Source organism: Sparus aurata, chromosome 19 (genome assembly GCF_900880675.1).
Source record: "Sparus aurata chromosome 19, fSpaAur1.1, whole genome shotgun sequence".
NCBI lineage: Eukaryota > Metazoa > Chordata > Actinopteri > Spariformes > Sparidae > Sparus > Sparus aurata.
The window spans coordinates 26,299,153-26,315,297 of record NC_044205.1 but is presented as its reverse complement, the minus strand read 5'-3'; positions in this window follow the sequence as shown (position 1 = coordinate 26,315,297).

Sequence of the window (16,145 nt, the reverse complement as noted above, 5' to 3'; positions counted from 1 at the left end):
CCACTACTGGAGAAAACATAGCTAGTGCAGCCAAAGATGTTCTAATTCGCCTAAATCTCCCACTGTCACAACTGCGGGGTCAAACTTACGATGGGGCAGCCAATATGTCTGGCAAGATGCAAGGTGTGCAAGCTCACCTCAAGAAAGACCAACCTCTTGCAGTGTATGTTCATTGTGGGCCACATTGTGTTAATCTGATCACCCAAGCCGTCTGTGTTTCCTCCCCCATTATAAGAGATGCAATGCAGTTAGTGCATGAGTTGGGCGTTTTATGCAATCAGTCCGGGAAGTTCAAGGCTATCTTCACCGCTATAGCGAAGTCAAATCACACATCTCCGCACACATCTCTGAAGCCTCTCTGCCCCACCAGGTGGACAGTCCGAACGCCAGCCATGCGCTCTGTCCTCAACCAATACACATCTGTTCTCACAGCCACAGAAGAAATGTCTCAATCCACCACAATGGAAATGTCTGCAAAAGCAAGTGGCCTTCATGACAGCTTTTTGAGGGGCAATACCATTCTCGGCATCATTCTGGCTGAAGATGTCATGGCTGTTTTGGAGGAGCTGAACATTTCTCTGCAGCAGAGAAGCCAAACGACACCAGGGATGCTGGCAGCTGTAGAGCATGTGACAAGTGGCATCCAGGCTAAAAGGTCTGAAGAGCACTTTAACCGGCTGTACTCAAAAGCATCTCAGATTGTAACATCTCTAAACCTGCAGCCCATCAAGATGCCTCATGTACGGATGCCTCCGAAGCGCTTCACTGGTCCAGCCACACCACATCTTCATTCTACTGCCCAAGCGTACTACAGAATGCAGTACTTCAGTACCTTGGACACTGCTGTGGTGCAGTGCACTGAGCGTTTCAGCCAGGATGGGCTTCAAAGGCTGAAAAAATTAGAGGACGTACTCATCTCTGGGAAGATTGATGCAGTCCTAGATGAATACCCGGAGCTGAATGCCATGACTTTAGAAGTGCAGCTGAAAATGTTCCAGGCCAACTACACATGTACAACTTCCTCAGAGGTAGCAGACATTTTCCGGGAAATGGTGCCTGAGGTGCGACATCTTTTCAAGCAAGTTGAGGTCCTCTTGAGACTGCTGATGGTTGTTCCTGCCTCCTCAGCAGAGGCAGAGCAAAGTTTCAGCGCCTTGAGACGTCTGAAGACATGGCTGAGAACAACAATGACGCAGACCCGGCTAAACAACATTGCCATTTGCCATGTGCATCAAGAGAAACTGGATGCGTTGAACAGGAAACAAATCTGTCAGAGCCTAGTTGAGTTAAATGATGAACGCCTCCAGGTTTTTGGGTCATTTATTTAGATGATACCTTTCCATCTCCGCCCCCTGCTGCCTTGTCTGTAGCTGCAGTACCTTTACACATACTCAACCCATTTTTACACCCAGAGATCGATACATCCAACACTGCACACACTACTGACACTGATGCTCACACCCCATACCTGTATAAATAATTAGGGGGCCAAGTACCAAAGCTGCGAAGGCACCCTATTGTGTTTATAGTTATTTATTAGGGGGCCAAGTACAAATGTGCAAAGGCACCCTATTGTGTTCATAGAGATTCCTATTATTAGGGGGGCAAGCAGCCCTATTGTTGTTGTTTTGATTATATAATGTTGTTATTTATTGGAATTATTTCATGGAAGTTTGCACACATATGCATTTCTTCACAAGGCACACATTGTTGCCATTTAGCTTGGCAAAAATAGTATATACTTGTGTTTTGTGTCTATTGAGTTGATAACAGATGGACCTCATGTTTGTTTAATTCTCTTTGTTCAAGTCAATGATTTAATTCACAACAAGATTTTTCAATGTAAATGGACAAACTTTGTTTTTACTTCTGTAGTTGTTATTAGATTCAAGATTTGTATGTTTAATTATTTGTACAGTACAAGTCTATGATTTCATTGACATTACACTTTTCAGTGTAAATGCACAGACTTTTATTTTGAGACAAATCAACAAAATACAAACTAACTTGAATTTACTTAAAATCTGTCATTTGTTCAAGTACAGCATGAGTTGTCGTTCTAATCCCAGGATTTACATAAACACGCTTTGGGTATGTAATTTTTCCCCATTGGAAGCTATCCATTTCACAACTACTGGAAAAGTCATAATTCTAATAGGTAGGTGTGTTTAAAATCAACATACAGTAAGCAACTGACCAATACAAAACGAAGTGGAGGGGCATCCACTATCTCAGAGAATTTCACAGAATATTCCTTTACATGTGAATTTAAATGGTCAATATTGTCCTCAAAACTTCTAAATGGGCGAATTTTCATATATAAAATATCATAGGATTGTGGGAAACGTACTTTAAAAAAAAAAAAAAAAAAATCAGGGGAAGGGCTCTCATTTGGACCCCCCCAATATCTATACCATGGTTACGCCCTTGTTTACAGTGCATATTAATGTTACTGCAAAACATTCTTTTGTCTTGGAAAATAAGTCACATGTACACCATGAATGCTAGAAAGAATACTTATTGTTCTTGGCTTCTTAAAAGCCCTGAAAGCAAACATTCTCAATCAGCTCTTTCTGACTAATTGGATCCAAAATGAACAGACTGCTGTGAGCTTTGTGTTTTTGACATTTCAAGGTTGAAGGATTAGCTTTTTTTTTCATTATACAAGATGGGATTGCACAGTGAAATGCGGTTGTAGCCACATTTGTTTGTAACAAATATTTATATTGATTCAACTGAATGACAATCAGAAAGAGAAAAGACAGCAAAAGTAGCATTAATGGAAGGAGTTAAAAGGAAGATGTAATGGTATCTGAGAGGAAGATGTGTAGTTATGACCAGACAACTGCAAAGGAGAAACCAAAAGAGAGTTTTAATGCATTTAAAGGAGGATTTTTGGGTTAATATAAATTAGGTTTACATACTTAAATCTGTGCGAGAGAGGAGCTTCTGTAAGTGAATTGAAGTGAACAAGAAATAAAGCCCTGGAGGGATGGGGAAAAGAAAAAGCATGCAAGAAAACCTTTAACTCTTGATAAATATTATCTATTATCTTCTGCACTTAAAATGTGATTTTTACACATTTACATTTGACTATGAAACGTTAGAGAAGATTTTACATGTTTAACGACCCTAAAAAATAGTGAAAATCTGACTTAACCAGGACTTCATGTTCACAAACATGACTCCAGATGATTGTGCTGATCTGTAAATGCTGCAGGAGTTGGCTAATGTTGCACTGTTTCAGCTTGCCACCTGGGCTTGCTGTGCGACCATGGCAACCACAGAAACTACCGAGAGGAAAATAATGCTGGAGCTGAATTTACTGTTATCTGAGTTCTCTGAATTATACAAACCTTTACAGCGGCAGTGAAAGGAAGAGAAAGATGATGGGAGCAACATCATCTTCATAGTTTAATCATCGATTTACACCACTCAGTGTAAGACATGCTGCACGAACTTAGGCCATATAACACAAGATTTATTGAGTAGTTTGTAAAAATAATCTTTTGCAAGAAACCATTGACAACAACACAGTAGAGATAAACAACATGTACAGTCTGCAAGGTACATCTTAGAGTGGACATGGAGAGAAAAACACTGCAGGTCCACCTCTTTCTGCAAATGTTGTAAACACATATTTTCCTCCCTGAAATTACTCCCTTTTTTAAAAGATTTGGTAGCGATATGTTTTCATTGGTAACGCATTATTTCTTTTTCACATTGAGATATTCTTTAGAATTTGTCTATGTGTGAGACTTAAAAGCAGATTTCAAAACATGCTTGTTTAACTGGAGCAAGATTTAAAGGTGTGATTTGTAAAAACATGACCAGAATTTAAAGGTAGCTCCAAAAAACATGAAGGGCAGAATATCACCAGAGTAACCAACTGCGCTTGCCTAGCTATCTGTGGCTGTAGCTAGCTACCATTAGCTAATTAGCTCATGCTTCAGTTATATGTGAAGCCAGTGGTCCTAGAGGTTTTTCATAGGGGGTTTACTAAACAACAAACTGAGAATAAAAAAAGCCTCCAAGACCAAAAGAGGTCATTTTAAAGACGGCGGGTATGGAGGCGATTTACAGCAGCTCTGACCAGGACTATGACTCCAGGGACGAGAAGACACTCCAGGCGGAGACAGGACAGGCATAAAGCAGCAAGTACAGGGGAAATTGGACCATCGCTTCTTGTGGTACAAAGTGGTATTAGGAGACAGGACAGTCCGAGGCTGGCTAATTAGCATGCTAACTTCAGTAGACATCTCTGCAACACAGTACATATTTGTCTTTGACGTCAACACTGTTGTTTATTCACACTCTTGTTAATGTTTTTAACTAAAATTCTATCCATATTGTTGCTTTCAACAATATTCTTTTCTTTTCATTTAACTTTTCTTTATGGTGCTTTTACTCACTCTGTTTCATTGGAACAATAAATGTGACATGTGGTAGGAAATTAAAGATGATAACTTACAAGAGAGAACGAGGATTTCTGACAGCTTCTATTGATACAGAACTTAATTAAAATTCCTGTTGATGTTTACATCCATTTTTTCATCTGTGAAACACACAGACGTTCTAAAATTTTGCACCATGTATTCTGAAAGAATTCATTACCAATAGAATTCAAACATATTTCTGCTCGTACGTGTTGAAAAGAATCCACAGCACCGAGGAGACTGATGCCTTATAAAGGAAGAACAAAACCTCTGGAATACATAATGGATTAACTCCACGCCGCGGCACACGGTGGTCGAGATAAAATCCCAAAGCCTCATTTTTCCTCTGAATTTCGGCTCGCATTCTGACAGCTCCCTCATCTGAACTCACGGTGCAAAATGAGATAACTGGCTAAGTAATTCTGCTGCGGAGCCTGGCGGAGTCAGTCAGCCATTTGTTCACGGTAATGGGTTCCCCTCCTCTCAATGAAGTAGCACTGTCTGTTAGCAGGAATTAACCTGATAATGAGTCTTAATTAATCACTTTCATATTAAATTATGAATATTTTTTGCTGTCATAGGTCCCATTGAGTAATACAAGACTTTAAATGGGATTGGAAAAAGCACCATTTTCATATTGTAATAAGGGATAGCCCATATTTCATAAACTACAAGTAGATTAAAGCTGCAAGCAGTGACATTGGGCCGTCACACCACGCCATCAGGATTTACCAGTTGAAGTCTTTTGGTCAGAGTCAATGTGACTTCCTGTGACCAGAGAACACTTACTAATTATACTTTAGGATGAATTAAATCAAGACTAGAACACACCATAAATATTTCCTACAAATCAAAGAATGACTGTCATAACATCCTGTTGCCAGCAGGTGCAATGACTGTACCTCCTAATTCGCATGTTTCGGCAGGACTCTGATCAAGATCAACCGGAAAGAAAGATTGGCCCAATTTCGAAGTTATAGAAGAACAACTTCCTGTTCCATGGCGAGTAACTGTTTGCAACTGTATGTAAAAGTATTCAGACCATGACTCAGTGTTCACCGTGTGCAGTAAAGTTATAGCAACTTCCTGTTTCACAGCAAAACATAGCTATTCGCCTCAACGGTACTGACCTCACACGAAAACTCAAGCTTCTAATACATTTTTAATCACAGAGTTGCCCTGACAGGATTAGCAGCCCATCGGGTTAAAACTGTAGGATGAGTTTGTTTATGTGCAACACGTGACGCCAGCACTAAATTAAACATGGCTGACCTTCGGTTGGGTTTAGGTAGTGTCACCAGGGGCCTTTTTCGTAGGTCCAGGGTGATACACATGTGTACCAACATTCATACATATAGGAGATTATAGGAGACATACAGGAGACTTTCAGAAGGACTGTTTGGTGCTCGGACCCCAATAAGGACTTGGGGGCAAGATGACATGATTCAATTTGTCTAAGTGGTATACGGAGATGAGTGATGGCAGGGCCATAAATTACATTTACGTTATGTAAGTGAATGTGATGCAGAGCGGCTCTGTGTCCTGATGCCACAACATGATCTCATATGACAATAAATCTGAGGTCGATGTGACCCGTTGCTCCACATAAACATTAAAGTGCGTATGCGGGGTATGTCCATGTGCTTGAGAGGTTGAGTTGTTCTTTGGTTGTTTTATTTTTCCGCTGTGTTTTCTCCCTAATGAAGCCCAACTTCCTGCTGATGAGTCAAAGCTGTATGTAGCTGAGCGTAACAAAGAAAAATACAGGACTAATACACTCCAGCAGAGCCAGAAACTTTAGAGAGAAAAAAAACAACACTATGTTCAGATGTGACCTTCTGTTGGAAAGTAAATATGTCAAGGCGAAGAACTATTTTTCTGATTTTTTGCTATTTGCAGTCAAGCAGCAGGCTAATATGCTATCAGGGTGTTCAATGGTTAAAACTGTGATGAAGAATCACAGGAACATTTTAGAGTAAAATGGGTTATTAAAACTTTTTTCTATATCGACCACAAGTTACGTCAACACCACTCGGAGAAACAACAATGCAGAATTGTAATCAAATAGAAATTGTGTCTTTTATAGTCATGCTTTACGTTTATAAATGATTATTTCAGATGGCAGTCTGTGGTTGCCTGTTGTAGCACAGCATTTGATTTAATATTAATAATGCTTTGATGTGTACTGTCCAGATATTTGGAAAAACAGTTCCTGGACCCAAGTTCTCTTCCACAAGGTGTAAAAGACACCATAGACACTGTCTGAAACTAGAAGCTCCTACACTGCGAAAGTATAGCCTATCTGCGAAAGAGCCCTGGCCCAAATGGAAAGTAAATTAGTTATCTGAGAAGCAAGTAAAAGCTCTAGATTGACACTCTTAGCTACTCTTGCTTTCTTGGTAAAGATTCCTGGGTGCTGTTCAAAGAAATAGTCTGTGCTATTATCTCTCTGGGCAGCCTGCAGCTTTGAAGCCTCCCCTGAGAAGTTTCAGGATTGTTTTCGCTGCTCAACATGCAAAAAACATTTTAAAGGAACTCTGATTTGTTTTCAGAGCACGTTGCGTTACACAAAGTTGCTTGCTAATTACCCATTGACCTGCAGAACGGAGGAAAATGCCCCAGTAATACAGCAGTGGAACACGTTATTTGAACAGAGCACAGGGTCAGTATCTCATCATAAGCACTGATCTCGATGAGATCTTGTCTCTCTGCTTGAAACTTGCCCATTAAACATTCCCCACTGTTCTTCCATCCAATCCTTCCACAGTTTTGGCATCAATAACTCATAATCGGTATATTTCAATCACAATGTCCTCAAAGAGAATAATTGAAGAGCTTGTTCCATTTGCTGACCGCCTGCGAATCTTTAAACCCACACAGCCGAATAAGCAAGGTATCCATCAGTAGCCATGGTGATGGTTGAATCCCTGCTCAAGATGGAGAGTGGCAAGGTGCCTCAAGACTCATCTCATCATCGTCCCATGTGCTGTCCCCTCTACAGCTGCAGGGAGGACTCCAGCTGGTCGTCTTGGCAGCTCTTAAGATGACTTGCCAGCCAGTGTCTGTTGTCATCTCTGGGAGAAAACAGTCTTATCCCTGCCGGCCTGTTGGTAATTTACTGCTGACTCTGATGTCTCTAACGTTTTGATTAATAATTCCCTGTGGAAGGAAAATGTTAGACTTCGGGATGAAATCTTTGCTGTTTTAATTAAATAAACCAATCATGCATTCACAATTGTACGTGACATTTCAACGATATGTCTCATAACTTTCATGTTTGGAGTTGGAGGGGATGGTGGTGGATTAAAACAAAAAGGCTGCCGGGCCGATGACAGCTGGTTGAGACTGCGTTTCAACATTTGTAAGTGTGACTACTGGAAATAATTTTAGGACCGTGTTTATAACAACAAACTGGATGTTTTTTAAGACGACACATCGCCATGTAACAATGACTGAATAGGTCGATTGTCAGCGACTTCCAAAATATATCACCGTCCACAAAACGACATGACCAGCAACAGGTGTACCGGCCCTTCGTAGTGCAGTCGCACTTTGGTTCGGTTTAGGCACTTACTTAGTGTACCTACGTAGCATTCATGACTTACGTTAATGTTAATAAGTTCAAAGAACTCACCGTTGACTTGAGGTTGCACACTGGACATGAACAGCGTTCTCCTGAATTAAAGTCCTGTGCTCGGGCATCTGTCCCAAATCTCGTTCTCATACCCTCTTTTCGCTCCTTATTCTACTGCTCCTTCCTTGTTTAGAGCTGCAAGAAGTCATAAATGTGAATACGAGTCTTAAAAAGCTTCTTTCACAGTCAGTCAATATGGTTGTTTTAAGGTGAGTTCTCTCCATTTGTTTTTGTGACAACCAAAGCAAGTATTTTAAGCCAAAACATAATCTTTTCCTAACCCTCACTGAGTGGTATGTGTGCCTAAACCAAACCAGGACATAACCACAGTGTTGTCACATACAATTAATAATTGAACCAAAAGAAACATGTAAAGTTTCAACACATACTTGGTTTGCACACTTTTCAGTGACAACTGGGTTGAGTGTATATATGAAAATTAAAAGAAGCAGAGCAAATGTGTTTTTTGGTTCTGATAACCATAAACAGATGGGACAACAGGTGTCAGCAGAGCGGATTACCAAGAACACTGCTGTCACAATTTCAAATCGTCGGTTCTGAGTTTTCTTTGGGCTGCTGAGCTGAACGAACCAAGTTTAAACTCTCAAGTCTGAACTTGGCCTGCTCGGTATTATTAAAGGCCTTGTGTCTCTCCCCATGGTGCTTAAACAGTCAAATTCAGAGAATTTGTGCTTTCTGAGAGGTCGTCGCTGTCTCTGTCCTCTGGTGTTTATCACATCCATTTCTCATCAACATTCCCTGTAAATGAACAGCGAGAATTAATTCAGGTGTATCTTCATGTGTATCACAAGTAAACACAAAGTACTGTCTAAAAGTGGTGTAAAGGTAGATTTTGGGCAACATCTCCATATCAGATGCGAAGTTCAGGATAGTTTTTCCATCCACTCACTTGCTCTCCACCTTCACCATGGTAACATCTTTTAAAAGGCATTTCACAAGGAGGTGAAAACCTTGACTGTGGCTTCCTTTAGTGTTTTTCTAATCATAAAATCTCTTCCTGATGCATTATGCTGATTAGATTCTCCTGATGGAACAAGGAGGGTTCATTCTTCACAAAAAGGTCGGTAATGGAGTTTTTCTATATTTTAATTTAACAATATTCGGTCTTGGCCAGAACTCCTACTCAGCAGCACTTTTCGTATTAACTGTAAATAAATGATTGGCACCTCCAGCACTGCTTCAAGACAGTTGTATTTATGACTAATGGCTGTTTACTTCTTTTGTTCTAGCGTATTAAATCAGCTTTAAATGGACTGAATACAAAGTCGTGGGTTGTTACTCTCGGCTTTTACTTTTAAAAGTGTGTTAAGGGGTGATGAAGAATGTTTTACAACTTTACAGCTCCAACCTGGTCACAATATATGAATCTCCACTCATCACTATGTACAACCGTACATCAAGCTCAGCACAGCGCAGATTGGGGAGTGACAATCATAAACTTTATGTCTGGCAGACATTGGAGAATGCAAGTCTGCTTGTTTCATATGTAGCTGGATGGTTATTATTGATATGTAATTATCCATAAGTCACTCCCAATAACCATACACCAAGCCTAGCATAGCAGAAATTGGGGAGTGACAGTCATACACTTTGCCAACACGGGACCTTAGAGAAAGCAAGTAAGCACATTTTACATATAGATGGGTAATGATTACTTACATATTTCTCCAGTTGTCACTCCCCACAACCATACACCAAGCTCAGCACAGCACAGATTGGGGAGTGACAATCATAAACTTTGCATCTGGTGGACCTTAGAGCAGGCAAGTCACCATATTTTATATGTAGCTGGATGGTGATTATTGACATATAATTCTCCATAAGTCACTCCCCATAACCATACACCAAGCTCAGCACAGCGCAGATTGGGGAGTGACAATCATAAACTTGATGTCTGGCAGACATTAGAGAAAGCAAGTCTGCATATAATATGTAGCTGGATGGTGATTATAGATATGTAATTCTCCATAAGTCACTCCCAATAACCATACACCAAGCCTAGCACAGCAGAAATTGGGGAATGAAAGTCATAAACTTTGCCAACATGGGACCTTAAAGTAAGCAAGTAAGCACAGCACAGATTGGGGAGTGACAATCATAAACTTTGCATCTGGTGGACCTTAGAGCAAGCAAGTCATCATATTTTACATGTGGCTTAATGGTGATTATTGACATATAATTCTCCAGAAGTCATTCCCCACAACCATACACCAAGTTCAGCACAGCGCAGATTGGGGAGTGACAATCATAAACTTGATGTCTGGCAGACATTAGAGAAAGCAAGTCTGCATATAATATGTAGCTGGATGGTGATTATAGATATGTAATTCTCCATAAGTCACTCCCAATAACCATACACCAAGCCTAGCATAGCAGAAATTGGGGAGTGACAATCATAAACTTTGCCAACACGGGACCTTAGAGTAAGCAAGTAAGCACATTTTACATATAGATGGGTAATGATTACTTACATATTTCTCCATAAGTCACTCCCAATAACCATACACCAAGCTCAGCACAGCACAGATTGGGGAGTGACAATCATAAACTTTGCATCTGGTGGACCTTAGAGCAAGCAAGTCATCATATTTTATATGTAGCTGGATGGTGATTATTGACATATAATTCTCCATAAGTCACTCCCCATAACCATACACCAAGTTCAGCACAGCGCAGATTGGGGAGTGACAATCATAAACTTTGCGTCTGGTGGACCTCAGAGCAAGCAAGTCATCATATTTTATATGTAGCTGTATTGTGATTATTGATATATTATTCTCCATAAGTCACTCCCAATAACCGTACACCAAGCTCAGCACAGCACAGAGTGGGGAGTGACAATTGTAAACTTTATATCTGGCGGACATTGGAGAAAGCAAGTCTGCAGTTGTCATATGTAGCTGGATGGGTATTATTGATATATAATTCTCCATAAGTCCCAAAAACCATACACCAAGCCTAGCACAGCAGAAGTTGGGGAGTGACAATCACAAACCTTTGCCTTTGGACCTAAGAGCAAGCAAGTGTGCACATTTTACATGTAGTTGGGTGGTGATTAATCATAAAACGTTCCACTCCCCAAACCTGACACAGCGCAGATTGGGGAGTGTCAATCATAAATGTTGCCTTTCAGGGACTTTTTAATTAAGCACATTCAATATGTAGTTGGGGTTGAATTCATTAATATATAATTCTGGTCTTGTCACTCTCCATAGCAATACACTACACACAGCACAGCAGAGATTGGGGAGTGATGATAATAAATGGAGAGCAAACAGGCACATTGTACATGAAAGAGTGGTCGAGGGTTTTATCCATCTCTTCAAAAACTGTCGACACTGTGATGAGATGTGCAATCACCAGGGAGCAAGTGAAAACTTTTTTATGAGACGTTGTGGATTCATGGGAGAATAAATATTTATTTAGTTTAGATTTTTCTTTTCAGTTAATAACAAAGCCCACTGCTGTACTTCGTTGTAGATTGGTGCAATTGAAAAGGAAAAACAAAGCGATGAAGCTGGGACACTACACTTAACGAGGGTTCGATACGTCACCGTTAAAACAAGCAGAGTGAACAACCCACAAAATAAAAGAAATCAAATCAAGACAAGCACGAAGTAGACAAATGTGTTTTTGTTCTCTTGTTGTTAAAGATGATTCACACCTTCTGAGGCCGCGTGGGAGGCAAACAAGAGTTATTTGTCAGACTTCACCTTGAGACGTGTGCAGAGCCTACAAGTGTTTGGATGGAGGTGGCTTTTGTACAGCAGGAGTGGAAAGTGTTGGCAGTAATGACAGAGCGGAATAGGTGAATGGATATCTTGTAGTTTAGAGAGCTCTGCTTTTGCGGAAGGTGCAATGAATGAATGTTGTACGTGATTTGTTAATTCATAAGCTGCTATTAAAGCATATCTCAGCACCATTATCATAATTGATGTTAAGAAGTTGAAGTAGTTATGTTATCAGATACTCCGAGTGCATATGGTGACACACATTCAGTAACTGCACAGAGTTCTTTGTCTGCTGATCTCAAAGAAAAGTCAACACAGTGAAACTGAAAGCTTTGTATAACCAACCTTCAGCAAACGTCACAGCACAACACAAAATGACAATTGTGTCTGACAGTGTCATTTCTGGTTAAATCACCTATTCATCTTGTCCTTGTTCTGTTGTCCTGTCGGCTACTTCTTTACATTCCTCTCCACCATTATAGCTTCTGTTTAAATGGTGTTATCTGTGTAACTGCGTTCTTATTGACCAACTGGAAAGCTGCTCGTTGTACAATCGGTCATTGCGAAGTGCAATCATTGTACGAAGCCTGGAGGTGATTCATGTGTTTCTTCCCTTTGTCCCTCTCTCCAAAATGTTTTCATTCCCCTTTCCCGGACCAAATATGAAGATATTCTGAAACTCAAGAATGATAATGCTCTTTGAATCACTGTCAGATAATGCTGGTGTAACATGAGTCATCTGGTTCTGTACAAACTTGTGGAGTCCATGCCAGCCCGAGTGCATGCTGTCATTAAAGTAAAACACCAAATCCGAAGATACTGACCATCATTTGGACTGAAAATAAAGTTTTTATATCTTAAACAAATTCAAAAAGAAGTACTCTAACTAATGGTCCCAGACTTTTGGACCAGAAGGACTGCGGACTACAATCTATGATTTTATCACCCTGAGAGTTCATATTGTTCGGCTTGTGATCGCACTAAAGTGGTTTATAATACCTAAATGATACTAATTAAATAACCTATTAGAAACATTAATTGTCAAATTGAGAGCTGAAAATTACCACTAGTATACTTTGAATAATAACTGCTGTCTTTTATGATTATAATCATTTAAAAAAACATAATTACTGCACTGTGACACTGACTGCTACTCTCCCTCCCACAAATGAATCAATGCCTGAATGCATTATCCCCATGAGAGAGACACCGTCTTTTCACTGCAGGTTATCCATCTGCATCATCCCCTGACATCCATTCTGAAATCTTTCCTCCCGAGACAGCGTCTTGTGTGCCAGCGTGCGATAACATTGCTTTGTCATCAGCAACGGAGTCGCAGGCTGTTTTTGATGGAAGCTTTTCAGCTTGATAGTTATTAATGAATACGACGGGAGACATCTTGTAAGCAAGCTAAACATGTTGCTGATTAACTGAGAGGGTTTGCGGAGAACTGGAGATACATTTCATCGCCAAATCCATAATAATAATTTGTTATGGCAGTGTTCTCAACATGATGTATTGAACACTACCAGGAACAGTGATGTGAAAAGTCAGCAAGAACAGGATGTACTAAGGAGGAAAGGACTTATATGATTGGACCGTTATGACATTTTGGTCAGATATTTCGATTTTCCAGAGAATTAAGCCAACAGACTTTAGTGATCCTCTGACTTTTTCTCTTGTGGAACCATGAGGTCATTTTTATGGTACTTTTTTAAAGAAATATCTCAATGTTGCAAGATTGCAACAAACATTTATGAGCCCCACACAATAACTTCTTACTCTGGTGATTCCCACAAGGTTCCCATTTGAGTGGTTCTTGCATTTCTGATATGGCGGTTATTCGCCATTGTTTCCCCAGTAAACACACCAACCTCTTCGACCTCCTTCAAGGTCATCTGCTGCTGTTCTCTGGGTCACTCGTCCTCCAGAGCAGCTCTTTGCTTTCAGAGTGTCTTTGGGCTCCTTACAGCCGAGAACAGACACTTGAGGTCCCATCAAGCTCCCTCACTCTTGTTGTCCAGTGGACTGCCAGGTCCATGAAAATCTCTCTCAGATTTATTCTGTTTTTTGAAAAACATTCATGAAGTAACTGAAGCTTTCTTCATACAATAATGGTCGCGGCAAGCCAATCAGATTCAGAGTAGGGCGTTTCTTGGCAAGAAAGCAATAGGATTGATAATAACTCTTTATTGTGAGCTCATTAGCATGAAAGTATTTAATAAGCACATTTGCATGCTAACACATTAAACTAAGATGGTGAACGTGGTAAATTCTACACCTGCATGGCAGCATCGTTATGGGCATTATGAGCCTTTTAGCGCGGTAATGTTATCGTTCAGCTCAAAGCTCAGAGGAAAGATCACACCTGCACTTTCTGGCTAGTTTGAAAAGGAAAATAAATGTTATGTTTTTGTCAAAATATGAAGGCTCCTTGCTGATTACTCTGTCGGCACACATGTGTTTGCCATTATCACACAGGTGTCGACTACATACTGTTCAATTCACTGCACCTCATGAATGTATTGATGAATTAGAAAAACAATTTTAATATTATTTATTTTTTTATTTCATGGGTTTGCAGCATCTGTGTTCCTTTCACGATCCGAACAAAACTAAACGCAGGTGTCTCAAACTGTTTGTTGACAGATGAATACCTGCAGGGATTTAAACTGCATCTGAGTCACTTCATCTGTCAATAAAAATGTTTATCTCCAAAAGTATTCAACTGTCAAGTTATGCTGTACACAACACAGTATTTCTGGACACTATAAACTTCACTCACTGATATCTTGGTTTAGCAGCTTTCATTAAAATTGCCTGGCATTCTCTTTCAGTCCCCTCCTGCCAGATTCATAAAGAAAGCAGCCTGTGCTGTCAGGTAAGCTCCTCATATTGCTTTGTTTCTTTGTTTTTGTTTTTCTTTCACTCCACATACTGGTATGTAAACAGAGTAAAAATACTTTTTTATGGTTATCTGTATTTTAAATCTGAACACAAATATCTGAACTTTCTCCTCCTCACATTTTCAAAACAGCTACGAACAGCTGCTGTACTTTAGTTTGATGCATTTGAGGGGAATTAAGGATTATTTTTAATCTTATTTTGCTCAGGACGCTTTACCAACCCAACATGTGTCTATTTGACGTCCTGGGAATGAGACTCAACAATCAACCGTCTTTGTGGTGCGTTCAGGAACAGCTAGGACAAATCCTACTCATTCTACCTTTAACTTTAATAGTCTTGGAAATTCTATTAATATGACTGTGAGCTTCAGTTAGCTTTGACCACAAACATCCTTCAGAGGGAGACTTTTTACTCTGAGTAAATTTCAGAGCCTGTACTTGAATCAGTACCAGAATATCTGTACTTTTACTGGAGTAAAGAATGTGTGGACTCTTGCCACCTCTACATCTTGGCTTTAGACTCATGACTGTGTGAAAGCACTGTTATTCAAATGTCTCTTTCGCCAGGAAACTGAACTGAAATGCACATCACGAACACAACGTCATCCAGCTGCCAGTATTCACTCTGCTGCTTGCTGATTGCTTAATCACATACACCTCTCCCTGTCGTTTCAGATCCAGTAGCTCCCTCCTGCCCTGCACTAAGCCCTTCCCCACTATTCCAATCACCTAACCATCTCTGCCCACGTGCTCACCCATTACCCATTGACCTCATTTGTCTTGCAGAATACAGTATATGGTAGCCAACTTCCACTGCCTTGGCCAAATTGTCCAGTTTGTGTTCAACCTAGCTTTCCAGCCATTGTTCTGCCTGCATGATTCCCTGCCCAACCCCTCACGCTAAAAGCCTGATCTGGCCGCATACAGGGTGTTAGAGAGATGTGCAGCACCACTGATATCCTTTCCTTTTCTTTCCTGTTCCTTTCCTTTCCTTTCCTTTCCTCTCTTTTCTTTTCCTTTTCTTTCCTTTCCTTGCTTTATGTTCCTGTCCTTTTTGTTCCTTTACTTTCTTTTCTTTTCCTTTAATTGCTTTATGTTACTATCCATTTAATTCCTTTACTTCCTTTGCTTTCCTTTCTTTTCATTGCCTAATGTTCCTTTCCTTTCCTTTCCTTTTTTCCTTTTCTTTTCTTTCCTTTCTTTTCATTGCTTAATGTTCCTTTCCTTTGCTTTCCTGTCTTTTCATTGCTTTATGTTCCTGTCCAATTTATTCCTTTCTTTTCCTTCCCCTACCTTTCCTTTCCTTTCTTTTCATTGCTTAATGTTCCTTTCCTTTCCTTTCCTTTCCTTTCTTTTCATTGCTTTATGTTCCTGTCCATTTCATTCTTTCCTTTCCTTCCCTTCCCTTTCATTGCTT